We start from the raw sequence: 25,613 nt of genomic DNA, 5'->3' as shown, positions 1-25,613 counted from the left end.
GAACCCATGCCCTGGTCTCACAGCTCACAATACTGAAGGATAATTTGTAAATCTAAACTCTTGACACCAGATGTATTTTAGGTTAGGGGTAATATATTAGAGGTATACAGACAATCTACATGCTTGTGAAAACATATGGTTGTATGCCAGCCTCACAGAGTTTCCAATTTTCTCTTTAGGTCACCCCAAAGAAATTCTCCCTATGGGATTTTGCCTTTAGAGAGACAAAGTGAATTGGTTCTGTTGAAATATTCATTAAATTAAAAGGCTTCATTTACTATTCTAAAAGCAATTAATCAGTTTTCCCCACTCTGTGTAGTAGAGTACTAGCCACCACTTTAGAAAAGTGCATTAGTGCTCTAGGGAGAATGCAACACATTTCAAGAAAAATTAATAGGGTCTGTTAAGAAAGTTAGTTATAGACACTAAGAAAGTTAGAAACTTTATTGGAACATAGAAAACCTTGAAATAACCAATTTAGTAAAATTACTTGCAATGGCAATTGAAATTAAAATACAATAAAGAACATGGTTCTTATGGATACCTTTGAAGGGTTTACCATTGTTAAATGTAACATAAATTCAGGTGTAAGGAAAGGGAATTAAAAATATAAGTAATAGTAAATATTAAGTTTTATTAAGAAAGTCTGCCAAATATTTATAGCAATATTAGCAAGTGCTTTTGATCATGAGAAAAATGCCAATATCTGCAAAATCTCTCTATGCTCACATATTCATGGTTAATTATTCTAGTAACAATTCATCCATTCTAAGGTCATCAGCTGAACATAGCCCAGGTCAATACTTACAGGATATTGTAGACTAAAGATATATTCCTCTGGCAGCGTTTCTCTGCAATATGTAAATCATTGTATAATCTGAACATATGAACAAATACATAATGAAAAATTAATGCGTTTGCTAGTTTAAGCAGGAACTCTAATTAAACATAAAATTGTGCTTTAAAATTTTTGAATGAAGATAAATCTATATAAATGTATAAATATATATTTATATCAATAAAAGTAGATTAAAAGAAAGCAGGGATGATGCAAAACAATAAAAATAAAAAGAGTTGTCCTAAAATATGAGACATCTAAAATAATTCCATCTAGTGTTATATTTTTAAAAGTATTGCATTTACTTTTAAGAAAAATTATTAGAATGTTATAGACCAGACTACTACCACATGGAACAGTTTGACAAGTCATTCAACAGCCAGTGTGCTGTTCTATATTGTCTATATTCTTGGCTGGGCGTGGTGGCTCACTCCTGAAATCCCAGCACTTTGGGAGGCCGAGGTGGGTGGATCACAAGGTCAGGCATTCGAGACCAGCCTGGCCAACATAGTGAAATCCCATCTCTACTAAAAATACAAAAAATTAGCCAGGCGTGGTGGTGGGTGCCTGTAATCCCAGCTACTTAGGAGGCTGAGGCAGTGAGCCGAGATCGCACCACTGTACTCTAGCCCAGGCAACAGTGCAAGACTGTGTCTCAAAAAAAAATTATAATAAAATAAAAATATATAAACAAAAAGTTTTATTCTCTCTTGAATCCTGCAAATGTGTGTTGGAAATCTAATAAATTTATTTGAAATAGTAAACAATTATGTTAAATGGACAACCAGTAAATGTCATATATCTAGAAATTTTAAAGACTTTGATAAGGTTACTTCTAAAAGACTGTTTTTTTTTTTTAAAAAAACAGCATTAAATTAGGGAGAACAAAGTAAACCAAAGCAGGCATTTTCCAGATGAAATTAGTGTCAGTCTATTAAGAGCTTTCTAAGTCAAATAAAGGAGGGTGTGTGTGGGTTAAGTCTTGGGAGGCAGTGGAACAGAATGGTGGAGCAGAGTCTCTCCATTTGGGGTCACTGCAGGGAAATCCAAGTTCTATCAACTGCATGCAGTTCTATCAACTGCGTGACCCTGGGCATTTTATTCAACTCTCAGGACTTCAGTTTTCACAGTGGTATAATAAGGTTAATAATAGCATCTCTCTTGTAACAATAAAATAAGATGTTGGTATGCATAAACACAAACCTCTGCTAGCATTTTACCTTTTATATTATTATTCAATTTAAAAAAATAAGATATTAAAACAGAAATAGTTTCTAACACAAAGGTTTTGTACTCATCTCAATTATAATAACCAAAAGAGTCAAGCCAGCAGTCATTAAATGAATTATTAATTGCATACTGATCTATCTCTAATGAACTAGGTGGTCTCATATTTATTATCCTACTTGATCTTTACAACAACCTGTGACATGTGCTTTATGGTTGCCACCTCACAGAAAACTGAGGCTCAAAGAGCTTAAGTGACTTGTCAAAAATCATAAATTTACAAGTAGCAAATCTAAGAATAAAATAGGAATTTCTTTCCTCTGCGTCACAACGAATCTAGCCATTCTCTAAGATAAGTGAATTTTGCCAGTACCTAAAAAGTCCTTTGAAATATGTGGTGGGGACTCTATGAAAACACTACAAACTCTATATTTTTCTTGACTCCCAATTTTTAAACGTTCACATTTCACTTCCTGATAGGTTATCTTCTTCCATCATACTGAGACTAGGCTAAAGGGAAGGAAGACCTTGCCCAAGTGCAAAATTTAAGGGAATGAGAAAAAAAAGCAATTGAGATGAATATTATTTTAATAAAATGTTTTTAAAATTCAAAATAAAAACATATCAGTATTTTAAATTAAGACAGTATCTGCTGGGGCTTCTAAGAGCCTGAGGCAAAAGGAAATAATCAGTAATACTATGTAAACTCTGCTCTTTCAGCAGGTCTCAGCTTAAATATTTTTTACATTCAGAAACCTTACACTGGTTTAAATGCTGCACTTCCAAGCTCCCATTATATCCTGTGCTTACCTCTCCAACTAGAATTATCCAAGCAACAGTAGTGTTTATCTATTGTTGCAATACACAAAACCTCAAATCTTAGTGCAATATTTGATAACAGAGAAAATTTATTCTGTAACAGTTTTCATGTGTCAGGAATTTGGAAATGGTTTAGTTGAGGTTTGACTGACAGACCCTCATCAAGTTTCAGTTGAGAGATCAGCAAGGGCTGTAGTCATCTGAAAGCTTGACTGTCGCCGAGGATCTGCTTCCAAGATGGCTTACTACCATAAGTATTTGCAGATGGCCTCCATCCCTTGCTACATGGTTCTCTTCATAGAGTTGTTTCAGGGCTCTCTTGACATGGCCGTTTAGCTTACCCAGAGTGAGCAATCCAAGAAAGAGTGAAAGAACAAAGCTGCTGGGCCTTTTAGTCCTACTCTCCAAAGTCTCACACCATCACTTGCACTTTATTTTATCCTTTAAAAATGAGAAGTAAGTGTAGCCCACACTCAAGAGGAAGAGAATTAGGCTCCACCTCTTATAGAGAAGAGCATCAAAGAATTGTTGAAAATATTTTAAAAGTGACACAAAGAGTTACCTATTAGTTGGCTATTTGTGCCTCAAGACTAAACTCTAGGAGACGAAATACCATAACTGAATTGTTTGCCATTTGGTCTTCTCATCCCTAGGACTGTCCCTGATACATAATATGTGCTCAATAAGTATCATTTAAGTCATTAATAGAATTCATGGGGACATTCCATCAGTAAAATGATTTTATAAAAGAGTCATAAAATGACAAATAAAGTTATAAGAGAAAGAATTTTGCTAAGGAAAATAAATGATATTTTCTGATTCTGGTCTATGAGATAAAAGATGATAAGGATATGACAAAAGGTTTGACATCATAAGTGAAAGAGTTAGGTATAAAACATCTAAAATTCTACTAATTTTGAATATTGTGAAAAAAAGGTCTTAAAAGAGATAATTTGGGTTGGTGGAGGAACTAATTGAACTGCTATTATTTTGCAATAAATTTTAACACAAACTTAAAAAAATCTGATTTTACTGATGTCTTAGTTCAGGTTGCTGTAATAAAATGCTGCAGACTAGGTAGTTTATAGATAATAGAAATGTATTTCTCACATTTCTGGAGGCTGTGAATTCCAAGAACAAGGTACCAGTAGATTCAGGATCAGGTGAAGGATCACTCTGTGATTCATAGATGGTGCCTATAGCTGCATCCTCATCAAATGGCAGAAAGAGCAGCTTCCTTGCATGTCTTTTGTAAGGTCACTAATCCTATTCAGGAGAGCTTTATCCTAAAAACTTAATGACCTCCTAAAGGCTGCATCTCTTAATGCCACCACACTGGGGATTAAGTTTTAACATATGAATGGGAGGATGCATATTCAGACTACAGCAACTGGAATTAAAGTTCTTCAAAGATATGACTGAAAATCAAATATTTATATACATATATGTGTTTGTGTATATATACAATGCCTGGAAATGAAGTCATGCTTTTTCTATTATATCGTATTGTCAGAAATACAACTGAAAGATAGAGATCCAAGCAGCTTTTGCACATTTATGAAAATATACTTTGAGAGATGGGAAATTAAATGCATGTTCTGCTATGCTATGTTTGTGTCTCCCCAAGTTTCATATCTTGAAAGTTAATTTCCATTGTGGCAGCATTAAGAGGTCAGAACTTTTGGAGATGATTAGGTCATGAGGGGTGTGCCCTTATGAATGGGATTAGTGCCCTTATAAAAAAAGACCAAGGGAGCTTGCATATCTCTTTAATCATGTACGGACAAAGTGAGAAGCTGCCATCTTTGAAGCAGAGAGCAAGTCCTCACCAGATGCTGGATCTGCTGACACCTTGATCTTGGACCTTCTAGCCTGCAGAACTGTGAGCAATAAATTTCTGTTGTCCATAAACTACCTAGTCTAAAGTGTTTTGTTATAGAAGAATAAATGGGCTTTGATTTTTTAATATTTTTTATTTTATAGATAATTGATAATTATTGATAATTGATAATTTTGAATATTCAGAGTTTGCAAACATTGTAGACATTTTTTTGGAGCAGCTTTTATGCTTGGCTGTGCTATCTATATTCCATAATGTATATTTACTCAATGTTGATTATTTGAAATTTTAGAAATTATGATGAAAAATACTATGAATTCACACATACTTTACATCTGAAAACACTACCATGCAAATAATTTGAATTTTGGATAGCATTGATGGAATAATTCAATCTGTGTTCACAAGTAAGTGATGTTAAGTTAATAGATCAACATTTCTCAGTCTGTGGATCTACTAGTACTGCTGGAGGTTGACGGAGGACTTTTCAAAGGGTCCTTGAAGTCAAAAATAATTTTATAATAATTTTATAATGTTATTTGCCTTTTCACTGTGTTGGTATTTGCACAGATGGTGCCAAAACAATGATGGATTAAACTGCTGGCTCCTTAGCATCAAGAAGTGGCATCAAACTAATGGTTACTATACAAACACACAGGAAAAGAAATACAGTTTCATCGAAGAACATCTTGATGAAGTAGGAAACGTTATTGGTCTTATTAAATCTTCTTGAATCACATCTCTTTAAATATTCTGAGCGCATAAATAAGAAACAGACTTACAGCACTTTTGCTCTACAACAAAGTGAAAAAGCTCCTGTGTAATTGTCTGAGTCATGAGCCAAACTTTTGTCATGTTAACTTGTCATGGAATATCATTTTTACTTGAAAGAGCAACTAAGAAGAAAACTATGGCTATTCAAGCTTGGGCGTTTGTTAGGCAGTATCTTGACAATGAACAAAGGAAACCTGATAATCAATGAAAAAATAATAATAATTGTTGCTGATGATAAATTCAAATTTTCAAATGGAAATAGGAATTTGTACCTTATGTTTTGAATTTAGCAGATTCTGAACAGTGATGAGATTGCTGCTATTGCTGAATGTTACTTTCCTTTATTGTATCATGAAATATTTTAACACTTAGAAGATTTGCTTATATCTATGCACCAATATTTTCCAAAACATCAAAGCATAGTTTACAAATCATGCTTGGGTGAAAAGAAAATTCATTCAAAGTGCAAAATATACTCTAGATTTCAATGTAGATGCGAAAAGTTCATTACTACGCTTTAAAATTCTACATTGCAACCAACTTTTGGAAACTGCCATTTGTTGAGTTTGGGGTTATATCATATAAGAATATCCACAGTTTTCTGAAAAGGCAATTAAAAGAAGTCTATCTTGTCCAAATATATATTTGTAAGGCTGAATTTTCTTCATAAACTTCAATTAAAAAATAAAAAAATTACAGTTGGGTGCAGTGGCTCATGCGTGTAATCTCAACACTTTAAGAGGTTGAGGTGGGAGGATCATTTGAGTCCAGGAGTTTAAGACCAGCCTGGGCAACATAGGAAGACCCTATCTCTACAAAAAATAAAAAATTACACTGGTGTGGCAGGCACCTGAACTCCCAGCTACTGGGGAGTCTGAGGTGGGAGAATCGCTTGAGTCCGGGAGCTCGAGGCTGATTGAGCTATGATTGTGCCAATGCACTCCATCCTGGGTGGCAGAGAAAGACCCTATCTCTAAGTAAATCCCAATAGATTGAATGCAGAAAGGCATACGGTAAGAATACAGTCAATTTCTATTAAGAAAGACTTTTAAAATATTTGCTAAAGAATGCTATTTTTCTCATTTTTTTGTAAAATGTTATTTTTCATTAAAGTATGTTACATATGCTAACATCTTGTGGGTCTATTTTTATTTAACATTTAATGGGTTTATTTTTATTTCAAAATAATAAATATATTTTTAAATTTCAGTTTTAACTTGTTTATGGTAAATATTAATAGATACCTAGCATATAAACAAGGGCTCTTCAGGGTCTCCAACAAATTTTAAGTGTGTAAAGGGGTCCTAAGACCCAAAGTTTAAGAATTGCAGCCATACATTATTTAAAACAAGGACCAATTGGTTTACAAAAATAATAGGAGAAAGGAGAAAAACATTCTACAAAAGAGTTTACTTAATTAACTTTATAATGATACTGTTAACTAGAGCAAACTGGTTTCAGACACAAATGCAAGCAATTCTAAGAAGCTATGTAGACTCAAGGTCAATGTACATGAAGTAACTCGAGAATAAACACTTGGGGCTTGACGGAATTTATTCACTGACCCTAAAATGTCAACTAAACATGGATACTAATGCTGCATCTCCAGTCTCCCGTGCTATGTCAGAATCTATTTGGGGTGCTCTAAATCCACACAAGAATATGCATGTACTATTTTAGGGAGACCTAGTAAATTAATATAAAGAAAAAAGTAATTTTATATTTCAGAATGAAGCTTGTCTTAATGATTCACATTGGTATCAATGATAGGGTACTTCTGATTGAATCTTACTATAACAGTTGTGAGCTTGATTCCTCAAAAACCCAAATTGCTTCCCTTACACCCTGGAGCACTGACCTAATAAAAATGTGGTCACCGTACAGGTAGAAATGTATTGCTTTACCAGTGATTCTTTATGTGAACACATAGCGCAAGAAAAGCTAATTTTTGTATTGGGGAGTAAATTAATTAGCAGAGAAAAAACAAAATGAAATTTACTATTACAAGTTAAATACTGCAACGATCAGTTTTGCCAATGTGTTTGAGAGAATGTTATTGATACTTTTACTCAAGCTAAATTCTGAACCTTTAGATAGTTTCTAATTTATGTGAGAGTGCAGTTGAAAGTAAATTTTATGAATTACATACTTGTAAGAAGTATAGGACAAGGTGAATAAATTTGGAAACAAATTTATATAATATAATTTTAATATGTTTCTGTCTCTCACTCTCCTTCTCCATTATACAAAAAATACCTAGCTGAGTGACAGAAAAATATCTCTCAACTGAAAATTTACCAATATTATGGAATTTCTGAAAAATATGTTAATATTAAAATATGAAATAAAATAAATAAATTAGCTGAGCACTTGTAAAAGTAATATTGTTTCTATTAGGAAAAAATAGTCAAGGGACATATGTATCTTTAATGTATTTATGTTGAGTACTCAACTCAGAAATTCATCTAATTTATCCTGATATATCATAAATTATAATATCAACTCTTTATTATACTTTGAAAATATAAAGTCTGATGCATTTGACGTTTTAATTCCCTGTGGATATTTTATAACATTAGGCTTATGATTCCATTTTCTTTTTAATTATCTCAAGGATTTATGAATGTATTATATATAATTTGATATAGGTCCATTCCCAGCTACTATTTTTATTTATTTTTTTTACTTTCTACAAATAGCTCCCTCTCAACATGTAGATACTTAATGTATTTTGTACATGGTTATATTTGCCTTGAAAGGAAAAACAACAAATAGTGGTCTGCTATAGGAACATTCTGAAGTTTTATTTTAAAGTATATCACTCAATCAGTTGTTAGTCACAAAATGTAAAACAACTTGATTCTAGAATATTTACACATAGAAATTCTCTGACTGCTGTGTTTTTATAAAAATATATGATCAGTAATTAAATCACCAATATAAATTCTACTGTGTGTTTGCCATTAGATTTTCTAATAATTCATAAGGAAAATACTTACATGTTACTTTGCATCTAGTAACTCTGCTCCTCCTTCTCTTTCTGACGATGCATCAGTCTACTTCCAAACGTAGCCCTCTCTCCTCCATCCTTTCATTTGGTGAACACATACAATTTTCAGCAAATTTTATTATTTTTCCTTTAAAATTAAGGTTGTGTTCATATGTTTTCCTTTTCTAACTTACTGTCATTAATCCAAGATGATATTATTTTATTCTCTGATAGCTGGTTTATTTCTAAGGGGTCACGTGTATTTAATTTCTTGTGTGCATAAAAGTGTATAAAGGGCACTTTTCTCTTTAGATTGTATTAGAAGCTGTTTGCAATCTTATAAATAATAAATTCTGAGCACCTGGACTTGGCATTTGTAGGTCACCCTAATCCAAAACGTTCTGAGGTGTTGCATTTTACATACTCCCACACAAACCCATTTAGCCAGGCTTTCCACTCTCACCTCCAAATACCATACTTGTTCTGTCCTCATGTTTTTCCTCTTATATAATTTTCATCCAATGAGTGTTTTTTCTTCTTCCATTATTCATCTCAAGCTACAAATTCTTTATAAAGGTTTTCATGATTATTTCTGTGTAACGTCATCATTTCTTTCTAAATTCTTCATACCCTTTTGCATTTGAATGATCTATACAGGTGTCCTATATACTAAGCATATTTGAATTCCTAAATCTCAGTGGCAAAATTTTATTTTTGAATCCTACTTTTGTTATATAGATATTGCTAATGTTTCTAATTGTTCACACCTGCCTCTATCTAAGCCATTTACCAGTGCCCTTCTGGGTCTGGAAGTATGATTGCTTTGACCAGTGGAGCAGTGGCCAGGAGTGACTTGAGCAGATTTGACTCCTGCTACCTCCAAAAGAACGTGCCTATCTTGTTGAAACAATGAAAGAGCGAGCCATGTAACTGTCCTCCACCTGGCCTACATTCAGATGTGTCAGATTCCAACTAGTAAGCCGTGTGTCCTCAGACATGAGTAAATCCTGCCAAGGCCAGAATGATAGTCCAGCTTAAATTATGAATCTGCAGTCTTGTAAGCCAAATACATGCTTTTTGTTTTAAGAGACTGAGTGTTGGCATAGTTTGTTACAACAAAGTTATTATGCCATTAGAAAACTGATACGCTATGCCTGGAACCCAAACACAGCAGCCTCACAGAACTTTGTATATATTTAAAATTTAATGAGAATTGAATAAATGTATTCCAGATTATGTGTAAGGATGACTACAACACATTCCCAAACTAGTTTGAAAGAGTAAGCAAAGGGAACTAGCTTCTTTGAGCATCTGTAATATGCCAGGTAAGGTGCTGCAAAATTTAATGTTTGATCCCATCTACTCCTTGCTACAATATGTGAGGTACTTGTTAATAAGCCCAGTGTGCAGATAAAGAAAGTGAGGCTTGCAAAGACAATGTAATTCATCTAGGTGATACATAGGGTCTAAAGAGAGCTTAAATGATAACATAACCATCTGATAGAAAAATTGATGTTTATTTATGTCTGCATTATGACAGAAGCTCTTGCAAGGACTAAGATATTCAATGAATAAATACATGATAATTTTTTAAAAATAATTTTCAGATGCTTTATACTGGCATTTTTATGACAATCCTCTCTATTTGGAATGAAATCCAATCATTTTCACTTATAAGTAAGGTTTATGCTTTTATCTTTTTTATTTTGAATCTCACATCTTTCTACGATTGTTTTCATTGTTCAACAATTTTTAACCAAATGTTTACTGTATGTCTAGCAATTTACTAGGTACGAGATATATGGTTGTGGACAAAACAGGGGCCACACAGGCTTTTGTGAACCAACACTGAGTTTGTATGAGCATCTCTTCAGTGATGTTGATAGTTTAAAATCAGCCATATGGAAGTATTTACATCACAGTAATTGGCAAATACTACAAAGTTTCTTCTTTCTTTCTTCCTTTCTTTTTTTTCTCAGAGGTCGTTGTCAAATATTTACCAACATACATTTAGTAGCCTTTGGCCCATATACGAAAGGAAATCTATACTCCTATTGTATTCAAAAGCCCCCATACAATAAATTTGAAGAAATAAATTAATCCAGTTAAATGTAAAAGACTTCAAATGAGAAGACAGCAAGCTAAAATCAATATAATATTTATAAAAATACACAATACATGAGAACACACCCACAATATAAGGAAACAAACACAGATTAAGAGATATGAAAATATATAGTAGGCAAATCAGGTATCCAGACAAATACCAAACTTCATATACATCAAGACATGAAGTGATATTAGACATGAAGACAGTTACTTCATATTGATAAAATAAGTCACTATGTATATAAAACAATTCTGAAATTGTGTGCACCTAATAATAAGCCTTATAAAATATAAAGCAAAACCAAAATTCAAGAAAATTATAACCAAAAAAATGTTAAAGCAGTAATTATGGTGTGTGATTTTAATATAAATTTCTCATGTATCTATATATAAGTAAGACTAAAACTTTTCACTGAAAATTTTAAAAATGAACAAACACATTAATGGAATATGAGAACCCAGTTCAAAACAATTAGAGAATGTACCTTTATTCCAGTTCATATGACATGTTTATTTTAAAAATCATGTACTATACTAGCTCAAGAAAAGAGAGATTTTACAAATAAATAGCATTAATAGTGAAAATGGCTCATAATTAGAGACATATATTTTTAAAAAGAATGCTATGAAGCACTTCCTATGAGTAAATTGTTAAACTTACAAAAAATACACAAACGAGAAAACTGTAACTTACTAAAAATAACACAATTGGTAAATGTCAAGTCAATAATTTACTATCTTTACATATAAACTTAACAGGCACAATGATTACACACTCTCCCAAACTTTCAAGATGTTGACAATACTAAATTTAAATTTTTTTTTTTTTTTTTTTTTTTTTGAGATGAAGTTTCGCTCTTGTTGCCCAGGCTGGAGTACAATGGCATAATCTCAGCTCACTGCAACCTCCATCTCCCGGGTTCAAGTGATTCTCCTGTCTCAGCCTCCAGAGTAGCTGGGATTACAGGGGTATGCCACCATGCCTGGCTAATTTTTGTATTTTTAGTAGAGACGGAGTTTCACCACTTTAGCCAGGCTGGTCTCGAACTCATGACCTCAGGTGATCCACCCACCTCGGCCTCCCAAATTACTGAGATTACAGGTGTAAGCCACCACACCCAGCCATAACTTTTTTCTTATAACAGGCATGTGAATTGCTCCTCAATTTGTTTTAGAAAACTAGTATACTCTTGATACAAAATCAGTGAATGACACTATGTAAAAAATAAATTTAAAGCATGAATTTATAAACATAGATACAAAAATCCTATGTAAGTATTAGCAAATAGAATCCAGTATGTATTTTATATGAAATAATATGGCACAACTAATTTTGGTTTATCCATAAATACAACACAGCATATAATTCAAAAATCTATTAGCAAAATTTATTACATTAACAATTTAAATATATATAATCATATCCAGAATAGGAAAATATATTTGAAATAATTTAAAATATATTTATAACTCATTAAAATTATGAGTAAAAAGAGTCTTCTTAACCTGGCAGAAGAAATTAACCAACAGCAAATTCAGACTATATACGTAACAGTAAAAGAAGAAAAATCTACTAAATCATGTACTGTAAGTCCCAGAAAACTCAGGAAAACAAAGAAAATATATAAAATGTAAAATAATTGCAAAGAATGAAAGAAAACTTTAGTAGTTCATAAATAATGGTAGTTTTTATTTAAAATATCAAAGAAAACAGAAAATTAGAAAACTAATGAGAATTCAACAAAATTGGTGAATATAACAATATGCAAAAATACATTTAATTACTTTGCACCAAAAATAAATCTTAAAATATATTTTTCTAAATAAAATGAATATTTAGTCATAGCAGCCAATAATACATGGTACTTAGAAAAATAATCCAAAGAATATACATAAGTCCTTTATGAAGAATATTATTTAAAAAAATTATCAAAAGTCATGAAAGACCTTAATGAATTGAGATTCTATGATGAAATAAAGATGTATCATAGAAGATATCAATTCATTACAATTGAGCTGAAATTCCTGAAAAGTTGATTCTATAATATATACAGAAGATCTATAGGCTAAATATGGCCAATATAATTTTGAAGAATAATAAGAAAGGACATAAAAAGGGAGGGTGTAAGGAAATCATGTTACCAGATACAAAGTCTTTTTATGAAACTACATAATTGTAGTGTTACAGGAGAGGGGTCTGGATCCATACCTCAAGACAGGGTTCTTGGATCTCGTACAAGAAAAAATTCAGGGGAAGTTCACAGTGCAAAGTGAAAGCAAGTTTATTAATAAAGTAAAGGAATAAAGGAATGGCTACTCCATAGAGCAGCCCTGAGGGCTACTGGTTGCCCATTTTAAGGGGTGGATTATTCATGAGTCCCCTTTTTATGCCATATAGGGTAACTTCCTGACGTTGCCATGGCATTTGTAAACTGTCATGGGGCGGGGGGTGGGGTGGGAGGAGTGTAGCAGTGAGGACGACAAGAGGTCATTCTCATCGCCATTTTGTTTTTGGTGGTTTTTGTCTGGCTTCGTTACTGCAACCAGTTTTATCAGCAAGGTCTTTATCACCTGTATTTTGTGCTGACCTCCTATCTCATCCTGTGACTTGGAATGCCTTAACAACTGTCTGGAACGCAGCCCAGTAGGTTTCAGCCTCATTTTACCCAGTTCCTGTTCGAGATGCAGTTTCTCTGGTTTACACGCCTCTGACAGAAATGTTGAGGAAAAGAGTCAAACTCTGTAAAACATTTGAAGAGATTTATTCCAAGCAAAATAGGAGTGACCATGGCTGGTGACACAGCCCTCAGGAGGTCCTGAGAACATGTGCTCAAGGTAGTTGCGGTACAGCTTGGTTTTATATATTTTAGGGAGGCATCAGACACCAATCAAATACATTTAAGAAATGTATTGGTTTGGTTCAGAAGGTCAGGACAGCTCAAAGCGGGACTTCCAGGGTATAGGTAAATTTAAAAATTTTCTGGTTGACAATTTGCTGAGTTTATCTGAAGACCTGGGATCAATGGAAAGGAACGTTCAGGTTAAGGTAAAGGATTGTGGAGACCAAGTTTTATTGTGTGGAGGAATCTCTTGGATATCAGACTTCAGAGAGAGAGCAGGTTGTAAAATACTTCTTATCGGTCCTAAAAGGGTGCCTGGCTTTTAGTTGATTATCTCCTGGATCTGGGAAGGAAGGAAAACAAAGAGGAAAGAGGATTCTCTATAGAATGTGAATTTTTCCCAAGAGTCTCGCAATTTCTTTTTTTTTTTTTTTTTTTTTTTGAGACGGAGTCTCGCTCTGTCGCCCAGGCTGGAGTGCAGTGGCGCGATCTCGGCTCACTGCAAGCTCCGCCTCCCGGGTTCGCGCCATTCTCCTGCCTCAGCTTCTCCGAGTAGCTGGGACTACAGGCGCCCGCCACTACGCCCGGCTAATTTTTTTGTATTTTTTTAGTAGAGACGGGGTTTCACCGTGGTCTCGATTTCCTGACCTCGTGATCCGCCCGCCTCGGCCTCCCAAAGTGCTGGGATTACAAGCGTGAGCCACCGCGCCCGGCCTCTGCAGGGCAATTTCAAGGTATGGCAAGGAAATATATTCTGGTGCAAAACATTTTGATTTTCTACCTTGTTATGCCAGAATCAAATTGGAGAGTCAGTCACCATATACAGGGTCAAAGAAAACCCCTCTGATGAGAATATATGGTTTGTAGGGCATGATTCCCTAGACCCCTTACATAGGAATTAGGGTGAGATAAAAAATCAGAGCTTAGTCCTCAGTAACAATAGCTTATATTATTGAGGGCTTAGTAAATCCAATGTACTGTTTTAAGAAACTGTATACATTAACGGATTTGTATTGAAAGTAACCCAAAGATATGAAAAAAATCAGTGCAAAAGTGATGCCCAAGGTTATGCATTAAATAGCAGAACCAGGAATAAATATAGTCAGTCTAGCTCTCACTCCTAACTACTGTGCTACACTTTCTTGTGTCTCTATTAATTCAGTGTGATTTTGGTGTAGACATTGACAAATTGATTGGCAGAATGTAATAGGGACCCCAGAAGCACACCTCCTTATTCATGGTAGGAAGAAATGGTTAACAGCTGGACTGAGATGCATTGTTAAACTAACGAGGGAGATGGTTCCATAAAAGAAAGAAGGAAGATGATCTGATCCAATTTTCTCAGAAACATTCTAATGCAACATTATTAATATTAGCACATGAAAAAGGAAATGCTACTTTCTGTTCTATGTTGCCTTATGAACAGCCAGTTTGGAATCTGTGATTCTGGAGGCCATAGAGCCCTAGGAACTGCAACTATTAAAGTATTAACTGATGGTGTTTCATACCTGATACAGCTGTCATGTTTGTCAGTGATGTGACTGCAACTGTTCTGAGAGCTCTCATATAATGATCAGGGCCAGAGTACCTCCTGTGTATCAGTAGCTTATGTTACCTGGGCTTCGCAATTGTTGATGCCCTTAAAATTATTTGTAAAGCTCGATGCAGGGTCAACTATATTTCTGTGTCTGTGTGAGTCTGATTTGATTCTTTGATCTGTTTGTCCACATGGAAACTTGGTAAATAAAAGACTTAGTATTAGAGATCAGTGAGAAAATAATGAGCTAGTCAATAATAGTTATTTATGTGAACTAAATAAATTTGGAATCTTGTTTCAACCCATGGGCAAAAATAAATTCCATATGAATTAGAAGACCTAAGTGTGATGTTAATCTTTAAAACTTTTGTGCAAAGAACAGGAGAATATCTTGATGCCCTCAGGATAAGAAGGAATTCTTACGCTTGTAATCCCCAGCACTTTGGGAGGCCGAGGCGGGCGGATCACGAGGTCAGGAGATCGAGACCACGATGAAACCCTGTCTCTATTAAAAATACAAAAAAATTAGCCGGGCGTGGTGGCGGGCGCCTGTAGTCCCAGCTACTCGGAGAGGCTGAGGCAGGAGAATGGTGTGAACCCGGGAGGCGGAGCTTGCAGTGAGCCGAGATCACGCCACTGCACTCCAGCCTGGGCGACAGAGCAAGACTCCGTCTTAAAAAAAAAAAAAATAAAAAGAAAGAATTCTTAAACATGATATAAGTACAAACCATAAAAAATATGATAAATCTGACTGCTTTGAAATTAAAAACCTCTTAGTAATAAAATCAGACAAAAATTGAGTAAAAAAAATCAGGGACAAATATTTAAAATGCATAAAAATTAGTTTATCAATTTATGAAGAATCTATGAAGATATTGGTAATCTAAATAATATAAACATTCTAATGGAAAAAGTGAGTAAAGCACATGAATTAGCAATGAAAAGGAGATGAATTAGCAATGAAAAGGAGATGATATTCAAAATAGACAACCACATAAACAAACAAGCATTGCAAAATGATCAGCCTTACAGCAATTAGGAAAATACAAATTGAAACCGCAAAAAGTAGTATTTTAAATTAATCAGATTGGTAAAATTTTAAGTCTGACAATACCATGTTGATAAATATGTAAATGGATAGAAAATTGTATGCATTGTTGGTTTGTAGGTGTAAGCTGGTTTTAAAAACAACCTTTGTGAGTAATGTAGAAATAGCTAGTTATAAGGTTTGGCTCTTCGTCCCCACTCAAATCTCATCTCAAATTGTAGTCTCCACATATTGAGGGAGAGACCTGGTGGGAGGCAATTGGATTATGAAGGTGGTTCCCCCTTACTGTTCTCCTGATAATGAGGGAGTTCTCATGAGATCTGATGGTTTAAAAGTAGCAATTTCTCCTGTTCACTCTCTCTCCTGCCACCTGGTGAAGAAGGTGCATGCTTCTCTGCCTTTTACCATAATTGTAAGTTTCCTGAGGCCTCCCCAGCCATGCAGAGCTGTGAGTCAACTAAACGTCTTTCCTTTGCAAAATTACCCAGTTTGGGGTAGTATCTTTATAGCAGTGTGAGAATGGACTAATACAGCTAGTAAAGTTTAAAATGTATGTACTCTAGGACTCAGTAATTACTAGTTATAAATACCAGAGAAACCCCGTATACAAAGAGACTTATATAAGATTGTACCCTGGATCACAGCATTAAATATCAAACTGTGGTAACATCCTAAATGTCTATATACAAGAAAATTGATTGATAAACTGTAGTGTACTTATACAATGAAATGTAATATGGCAAATAAAAATGAATGGCTATATACTGACTTATTTTTTTTTTTTTTTTGAGGAGTCTCACTCTGTCATCCAGTCTGGAGTGCAATGGTGTAATCTCGGCTTACTGCAACATCCACCTCCCAGGTTCAAGCTATTCTGCCTCAGCATCCTAAGTAGCTGGGATTACAGATGCATGCCACCACGCCCAGGTAACTTTTGTATTTTTAGTAGAGATGGGGTTTCACCATGTTGGTCAGGCTGGTCTCGAACTCCTGACCTCATGATCTGCCTGACTCGGCCTCCCAAAGTGCTGGGATTATAGGTGTGACTGTGGCCAGTTGACCATATATTGATTTAATCTCATATTTTTTATAAATTACAGTTTCAGAATGATATACATTATATGTTACTATTATAGAAAGATAATATATTTTGGGTCATATAAATGTTTTGTGAAATTATACAATCTCCATGGAATTTATAAGTGATAATTTTGTAATCAAGGTTATGTCTGAACAGTAAAAGGTTAATAGAATTGAGTGGAGTTTCACAGAAAACTCTCACTTCCCTGATATTTTATGTTTAATTTGCATATGTGGTATTTGGGGGATTTATTTTCTTATTTTCTATGCTTCCTATATGGCTTAAATGTTTAATAATCAGAATAAAAACACAAGAAAAAGACAGCATTAAACATTTAGTTGACATTGAAGCTGCAAAATGATGGGGAGAGAGGCTCTGTTGAAGTACTCTGAAATTTTTATTTGAATGACCAAGAGGCTGTGGGAGTAATGGCCTGGGCACACAAACATTTGTGCCTTTGGGAAAGAATAAAGAATGAATGAGATAAATAATCTTCCCCATATAATAAGGACATAACCACAGAACTTATCTTTCTCTCTAAGATCTGTATTATTTTTAAAGCTTTTTTTGGAGAATTTGAAAACTCAGTCCTGTATTTTAGAGGAAACTCATCACTTAGAATTTGAAATTTGGCAGATTTCTTGCCAGAAAACACTAGTGGCGGCTCTGTGACTCATTTAGGGTGCATAAGTTCCATAGATTACGTACAACTGATCTGGAACGACATCCTTCTATGCAGGCAGTACTAAAGATGAGTAAAAAGTCCAAATTATGAAACACTTGAGAAAATAAACACCTATTACTGAGAGTCAACATACAACATAGTCATGAAAAAAATCCTGATTAGGTGTTTCAAAAATTATTTCATAGTAATAATGGAAACAGTATGTCAGAAAATTATCCAGATATCAGAGAAACCAAGAAAATTAAAATATATAGAAAAGATCGTTAAAAAAATAAAACAAGAGAATGCTACATTTAGTTTTGATCCCTGATGTATTCCAAGGATCTAGAACAATGCCTGGCACAAAGTTGGATTTTAATAAATAGTGAATAAATGAATAGAGGAATGAATGATTCAGCTCATAAGTATTTATTTCAAAAGAGATGTCTGTGCTGGAAATAGAAATGTGAATTCATTGGACTATAATGATATCTAAAATGCTATAATATTTATAGCCTGAGTAAAGAACAAAAAACATGCAAAGAAGACTGAAATAAGGAACTGGAAAGAAAACCAAAACTATGCTATTATTATGGATTTCTCTTTCCAGGCAAGAATGACAAATTACATGTGTTGGCTCTTCTATATACTTAGAATATTATTATATTGGATTCGAATTGCAAATATTAATATGAACCTATCTGTTTCTTTTAAAATAGATGTGTATCTTTAATTGTGTCTGCTGCTACAAGGTCTTAAAAGCAATGACTACCTCGTAGTAACAAATACAATCAACATCCAGACTATTGACCCTAAATATTAAGGAACCAGAACTCCTTGACAAGTGGTTGATTTCAGGACTGAGGGAGAAAATATATAAGACCTGTAAATATTTTTCCTCTAAAAAGCATGAAAAATTTCCAAATACCAGCTGATTATGCAAAAACAAACAAATTAACAACAACAAAAAAAACCCACAGAATTCAATTTAAAGGGGCTCCCTTTAGCCAAAGAGGGACAATTTGAACATCAAAGGCAGCGATGAATGCAATTGGTCAAAACACATTCACTAATAAAAGCCAGAAGTTTATAATTATCCTTAAAAGTAGATAGAGAAAACAATAAAGACAAATACAACTCATTGATATCATTGAACATAACTTGAGAACTAACACCTGTGTTAAGACATGGCAAATAAAGGAAAACAATTAAATATTCGAGTGATTTTTCTGAATTGTGATTCAGAGTAACCTAATAGCTCTAATTGATGAAGAAAAGATCCCTTTTTTAGAAAAGGGGTGCTGAAACTAGCAAGTCACAATTTTGCAACTTTTAATGAATGATTAATTCAGCCAATGAGCATCAATAGTTACAATCAACAAATGCAAGGTTTATAGATAATTTTACAATAAAAATGCCACTGCTAATTTTATGTGTCAACTTGGCTAGGCCTTTTTCCGGGTGCACTCTAAGGGTGTTTTTAGATGTGATTAACATTTTACTGAATAAAGAAAATTGTCCTCCCTAATATGAGTGGACCTAATCAGTTGAAAGCCTGAATAGAATAAAAAGGCTGACCCTCTTTCGAAAAAGAGGAACACCTCTTTCCTGAGTGCCCTCCAGCTAGAACATGCTTTTTTTTCTTCCTTTGCACTTGAACTGAATCACTGAGCCCTCCTGGGTTGTGAGCCTGCCAGCATTTACCCCATCAGCTCTCCTGGTTCTCAGGTCTTCAGATTCAGAATGCATGCACACCATTTGCCTCCTTTGGGACCTCAGCTTGCTGACTATAGATCTTGGGCCTTGTCAGCCTTCATAAACACATGAACCAATTCCTTACTTTTTTCTTTCTCCTTTTCTTTCTATCTTTATATATTTTTTCTCTCTTCATATATAATGTGTGTGTGTGTGTGTGTGTAGTTCTCTGAGAAACTCTAATACAAAGGGTATCAGTTTCTTGCTACAAGAACCTTCTGATTAATCATCCTTGGAATTGTAGTATAATCAGATATTGTGTGCTTTCTGCAACAAGCCAACATGAATCACATAATAATACTTTAGGGTGTTCTTTCTTTAAAAAAAAAGAAAAAGTCAAATATGAATCAACACCAAACCTCTACAATAAGGCTTTTCATTTTATGAAATATGGAAGACAGAGAAGGTAAATAAACCACAAAATAGCATACTTACAAATCCACAATGTGGGACATTCCACAGGATAACTAACCCATTTTCTACTCCAAGATAATGACCTGAAAAAGGAAAGAGGAGAGATACTTCTCTAGAGTAAAAAGAAAATGTCCAGTAGAGACCAGAAAGGAGTGGGAAGGCCACTCTGACTGAAGTAGATTCAGCAAAGATAAGAGTTGCATGTAACAGGGCACCCAGAGAATGCCTTCAAATTTATACCAACTTGGTTCCCTACATGTTAGACCTAAAACCATAAAAACCCTAGAAGAAAACCTAGGCAATACCATTCAGGACATAGGCATGGGCAAGGACTTCATGTCTAAAACACCAAAAGCAATGGCAACAAAAGCCAAAATTGACAAATGGAATCTAATTAAACTAAAGAGCTTCTGCACAGCAAAAGAAACTACCATCAGAGTGAACAGGCAACCTACAAAATGGGAGAAAATTTTCACAAACTACTCATCTGACAAAGGGCTAATATCCAGAATCTACAATGAACTCAAACAAATTTACAAGAAAAAACAACCCCATCCAAAAGTGGGCGAAGGATATGAACAGACACTTCTCATAAGAAGACATTTATGCAGCCAAAAAACACATGCAAAAATGCTCATCATCACTGGCCATCAGAGAAATGCAAATCAAAACCACAATGAGATACCATCTCACACCAGTTAGAATGGCCATCATTAAAAAGTCAAGAAACAACAGGTGCTGGAGAGGATGTGGAGAAATAGGAACACTTTTATACTGTTGGTGGAACTGTAAACTAGTTCAACCATTGTGGAATTCAGTGTGGCGATTCCTTGAGGATCTAGAACTAGAAATACCATTTGACCCAGCCATCCCATTACTGGGTATATACCCAAAGGATTATAAATCATGCTGCTATAAAGATACATGCACACGTATGTTTATTGCGGCACTATTCACAATAGCAAAGACTTGGAACCAACCCAAATGTCCAACAATGCTAGACTGGATTAAGAAAATGTGGCACATATACACCATGGAATACTATGCAGCCATAAAAAATGATGAGTTCATGTCCTTTGTAGGTACATGTATGAAACTGGAAACCAACATTCTCAGCAAACTATCGCAAGGACAAAAAACCAAACACCGCATGTTCTCACTCATAGGTGGGAATTGAACAATGAGAACACATGGACACAGGAAGGGGAACATCACACTCCGGGGACTGTTTTGGGGTGGGGTGAGGAGGGAAGGATAGCATTAGGAGATATACCTAATGCTAAATGATGAGTTAATGGGTGCAGCACACCAACATGGCACATGTATACATATGTAACAAACCTGCACATTGTGCAAATATACCCTAAAACTTAAAGTATAATAACAATAAAATTTAAAAAAAAAAATCACAAACCCAATGTCACCTAATACATTGCCTATGGAAAACAGTTTTTAAAACACTTCAGTAAAGTTGGACAATAAACTGAAGAAAGAGCTTGAAAGGCTTACGTGTTAGGTCAAGATGTTTAGATTTAAAAAATGTTACACATATGAGCCATTTTATTTAATTTTTTCCCTTGAGAACATCAATTTGTAACTGGGGCAATATTGCCCCTGAAAAGGGGAAAGTGGTTACTGCAGGAGAAAAAAAAATTTCCAGATATTGACATGGCTTAGTTGTCTGGTGTAAATACCTGAGGTTCGTCATCTTGTGCTAAGAAAATTTACGACATGGACACACACGAGGAGTTTAGGAGCGAGGTTTAATAGGCAAGTGAAAGAGAAAGCAGAACAGCTCCCTCTCTAGTGAGAGAGACGGGCTTCCAAAAGGAAAGACCAGCTGGTGCTGGATGAACCAGATTTTATAGGCAGGCTTGTGGAGGCGGTGTCTGATGTATGTAGGGCCCAGAGATTGGTTCCATCAGGTATGAAATTTACCTAGGGTACAGGGAAGGCTGGCCACCCCACCCTAATCTCATTATGCAAATAAGCTTTCCATTTAACTGGTGCCACCTTGTCTGCTCACTGCTGTACAAGTGGCTGGCAAAGAGAGAAGGGAAGATGAAGCTGCCATTTTGAACATGATTGTCACAACTGCCAGCATCTATACCTGAAGCTCAATTTTACAGGCTTCTCTTTGTCAGAAAATTATTTTGGTCCTGCTTTTTGTTAAAAAGAAAACCTTTACTGAGGACTCCAGTACCCTCCCTATCTGCCTAAGTAATTGCTTAACACCTATATCAATATTATAATGGTTTGTGGCCCTCCAAATGGCTTTAGTGCCTACATGGTTATACAGTATTACTGGTGCATTAAAATTCATAAAGGTGGGCTGGGCGTGGTGGCTCATGTAATCCCAGCGCTTTGGGAGGCTGAGGCAGGCGGATCAGGAGGTCAGGAGATCCAGACCATCCTGGCTAACATGGTGAAACCCCGTCTCTACTAAAAAGACAAAAAATTAGCCGGGCGTGGTGGTGGGCACCTGTAGTCCCAGCTACTTGGGAGGCTGAGGCAGGAGAATGGCGTGAACCCAGGAGCCAGAGCTTGCAGTGAGCTGAGATCGCGCCACTGCACTCCAGCCTGGGCAACAGAGCGAGACTCTGTCTCAAAAAAAAAAAAAAAATTCTTAAAGGTGAGGATGATTAAAAAAAAAGAATTAAATCTCCTTAGGGTACAATAATGAAAACAAGTTTTAAAAACCTAATCTAGAAAAACTATAAACTTAAATTGACAATTCACATATCTATAAAACATTTTATAAAATTTTAAATGATTAATAAAAGTAGAAGTCTTTATAAAAATTTAGGTCTCTGTCTAAAAACAATTTTCTTTGGACACATTATTACATACCATGAATCAGAAAATTAAGACATACTGTAAGTTGTAAATAACAATATTTACCTGAGAACAATAAAAATCCATCCCCTACTTTATCTCCTCTAATCTATTTATCCTTGTGCCCCTAAACTTCGCACCTTCATGCCTTAAGCAAATGACTATCAACTCTCAATTTGAAATGTGAAATGAGACACAGCCTTCAGTTCTAACTTACATGTTCCTGCTATGGACTAAATGTTTTGTTTCCACACCAAATTTATATGTTGAAAATCTAATCTCCAATGTCATGGCATTTGGAGTTGAGGCCTTTGACAAGTAGATTTCAATCATGAGAGTGGGACTATCGTGATGAAATTAATGCTCTTATAATACAGACAGATACATGAAAGCTATCTTTCTTCACTATGTGAGGATACAGAAAGAAGTCTGCTGTCTAAACCTAGGAAGAGGGCCCTGCCCAGATACTGAATATGCCAGCACCTTGATCTCGGATTCTCCAGCTTCCAGAACTGTGAGAAAAGAAAACCTTTGTTGGTTAAGCCACCCAGTCTGTGATATTTTGTTATGGAAGCCTAAACAAATATATGACATTTCCTAATCCAGCGAAAACTGTCACCATTACATTTATTCAGCTGTGCATACCTTGAAGTCAGAAGTTCAGTTCAGAGTTGAAATTTGTAGAAAAGTATGACCTTTTTTGGTTAAGCATGAAAGGGTGTTATAGGCTATGTGGATTTCTTCAGAGCTGTTAAGAGAGAGCAAAAATAAAACTGTGATGAAGATGTTCTATGGGCTTTTTTGGTATGCTGTCAAAGAGAAGTGCAAAGGAGAAAGAGATACTAAGTTGGTTAACTGAAGGAATGATAAGTAAATTTAAGTATTTATTTGTTCCAGAGTATTCAACATCTATTCATAGTAGCCAAACCTTGACAAAGGACTTTTTTAGCAGAAAGTTTACATATTTAATTAATTGTTTAATGTAAATAATGCTTTCAGAAAAGACTACTGGGGCATGAAAACATTGACTAAGCAAGTCTTAATGTTTATAGTTGAGTAGACAGAATAAGAGAGTGTAAAATTTCCTGCCAATGACAGCACAATAGGAGAACACAAAAAGTTATAAGAACACAGAGTCAAAAAACATTCTTTCTACTTGGAAATAATAGGAAGATAAATGAGGTGATGGTTAAAATCCAAGCTCAGCCTCAAAATATGAATGGTATAGTTACTGAAAAATAATAAATAATGAGAATGGAAGGCTACAAAGAAGAAACTACAACAATAATGGCACATTTGAAGAAGGTTCTTTTTACCAAGCAATAGGCTTGCTGCCTGACATGCATAAAAGGCCAATACTATGGTACCTGCTGTTTTTTTTCTTTTTGCAGCTTGCATTATGTTTTATCATTCTAAGTGGATAAAAACTCCAGCTGATCACATACAATAACAGAATTAAGGTAACTCAATTTCTATTTGTTCTTCTTTGCTATAATTATCTATTTCTAGTGGGGTTTTTTATTGATTTGGGGGTAGAAGTGTAATTTTGTTACATTGATATAATGTGTAATGGTGAAGTCTGGAAATTTAGTGTAACCATCATTTGAATACTGTACACTGTACACATTAGGTGATTAATATCTCACCCCTCGTTCTCCTCCCACCCTTTCACCTTTCTGAATCTTCAGTGTTTATTATTACATTCTGTATGCCCATGTGTACATGGACTTGTGAGAACATGCAGTATTTGACTTTCTGCTTCTGAATGATTTCAATTAAGACAATGACCTCCAGTTTCATCCCTGTTGCTGCCATATATATATCTATATATATAGAGAGAGATATATACACACATATATACACACATATATACACATATATAGAGATATATCTATATATCTCTCTATATATATATCTCTATATAGAGTATATGCATATATACACACACATATATATGTATATATATATAGAGAGAGAAAGCATTTTCTTTATCTAAATATCCATTGATGGACACTTAGGTTGATTACGTGACTTTGCTATTGTGAGTGGTGCTGTGATAAACATACAAGTGCAGGTATCTTTTTGATATGATGATTTCTTTTCCTTTGGGTAGATATGAGTATTAATATTCCTAGATTGAAGGGTAGTTCTATTTCTGGTTCTCTAAGAAATCTTCATACTATTTATCAATAGAGGTTGTACTAATTTATGTTCCGACCAACAGTGTATAAGGGTTCCCTTTATTCCACATCCTCACCCTGTTGGTTTTTGACTTTTTAATAATAACCATTCTGACTGGTATAAGATGCTATCTCATTGTGGTTTCATGTTTTTTTGCCGTTTTTAAGTCTTCTTTTTAAAAATGCCTGTTCATATATTTGTCCACTTTTTATTTGGGCTGTTTTTTGATTGTTGAATTGTTTGAGTTCCTTATAGATTAAGGGTATTAGGCCTTTGTTGGATACATAGTTTGCAAATATTTTCTCCAGATATGCAGGTTGTGTTTTCACACTGTTGGCTATTTGGCTATTTCCTTTTTTTTTTTTTTGAGATGGAGTCTCGCTCTGTCACTCAGGCTGGAGTGCAGTGGTGCAATCTCGGCTCACTGAAAGCTCTGCCTCCCCGGTTCACGCCATTCTGCTGCCTCAGCTTCCCGAGTAGCTGGGACTACAGGCACCTGCCACCACGCCTGGCTAATTTTTTGTCTTTTTAGTAGAGATGGGGTTTCACCGTGTTAGCCAGGGTGGTCTCAGTCTCCTGACCTTGTGATCTGCCCACCTCAGCGTCCCAAAGTGCAGGGATAACAGGCATGAGCCACCGCACCCAGCCACTGTTGGCTATTT

At 34.9% G+C, this 25,613-nt stretch overlaps 1 long non-coding RNA gene across 5 annotated transcripts in view; it reads left to right on the top strand.

Annotated features, from left to right (window-relative positions):
• The first annotated feature begins 13,066 nt into the window (after positions 1-13,066).
• The window catches only part of LOC129463824 (uncharacterized), a 175,122-nt gene continuing 162,575 nt past the window's right edge, over positions 13,067-25,613 (top strand). For 3 of the 5 annotated variants that reach the window (XR_010115927.1, XR_008651296.2, XR_010115928.1), the window contains exons 1-3: positions 13,067-13,240; positions 16,813-16,948; positions 24,162-24,230. This is a non-coding gene — a long non-coding RNA (uncharacterized lncRNA). The remainder of the gene's footprint in view (positions 13,241-16,812; positions 16,949-24,161; positions 24,231-25,613) is intronic. The other 2 variants (XR_008651298.2, XR_008651297.2) reach the window with 1 other exon arrangement.

The sequence above is a fragment of the Symphalangus syndactylus genome, chromosome 15, assembly GCF_028878055.3.
Source record: "Symphalangus syndactylus isolate Jambi chromosome 15, NHGRI_mSymSyn1-v2.1_pri, whole genome shotgun sequence".
Lineage (NCBI taxonomy): Eukaryota > Metazoa > Chordata > Mammalia > Primates > Hylobatidae > Symphalangus > Symphalangus syndactylus.
Note: the sequence above shows the minus strand (reverse complement) of the source record. Positions and strands in the feature narration are given on the sequence as shown.